The following is a 758-nucleotide window of genomic DNA, read 5'->3' as shown; positions in this document are numbered from 1 at the left end:
GGTTTTGTTCAAAACAAAGTCATCAGCCATTGGCTATCTCTAACCAATAAGAGTATCAAAGCCAGACACATTTTCTAAACGCTGCATACCCACATATGTTCTGGCTCAACCCATTGGTTTTTGGGACCAATCAGAACGGTTAGAATGTTTGCGTTCTAGAAATCATAGGAGAGGTACTCAGTCTCTTTTCCGCAATGAGTCCCTAACATCCGTGGTTGTAGAGTTTGGTCGGAGAAAGGAGTCTGGGTAGCCAGGTCAGGTTGCCTCTGCTAGGAGGCTAAAACTTGGCCGGAAGTGGATCTTCCAGCAGGACAATAACCCCAAGCACCCATCAAAATCCACAATTAAAGTTAATTGACCACAAAATCAAAATTTTGCAATGGCCATCTCGGTCACCAGACTTGAACCACATTGAAAACCTGTGGTTTGAATTGAAGAGGGCAGTCCTTAAGCGCAGGCTAAGGATATCATAGATCTGGAAAGATTCTATATGGAGGAATGGTCTAAGATCCCTCCTAAAAGGCTCAGTGCCATTACCCTCACAAGGTGAGGTATTGAAAACAGGCGCCAATAATTTTGACCCCTACCTTTGAGAAATACATTTTTCTGAGCAATTGTATTGGTATAATAACATTTTTTTTGCATACAATATAGCTCCCTATTTGTCATTTCTTTGTCATTTTTGCTCACCTTTATCAAGGGTGCCAACAATTTTGGACCGGCCTGTAGATAATTGGACAGTGATGTTCCATCCAAGA

Source organism: Oncorhynchus mykiss, chromosome 20, assembly GCF_057628025.1.
Source record: "Oncorhynchus mykiss isolate SJ-2025 chromosome 20, ASM5762802v1, whole genome shotgun sequence".
In the NCBI taxonomy this organism is placed as follows: Eukaryota; Metazoa; Chordata; class Actinopteri; order Salmoniformes; family Salmonidae; genus Oncorhynchus; species Oncorhynchus mykiss.
Note: the sequence above shows the minus strand (reverse complement) of the source record.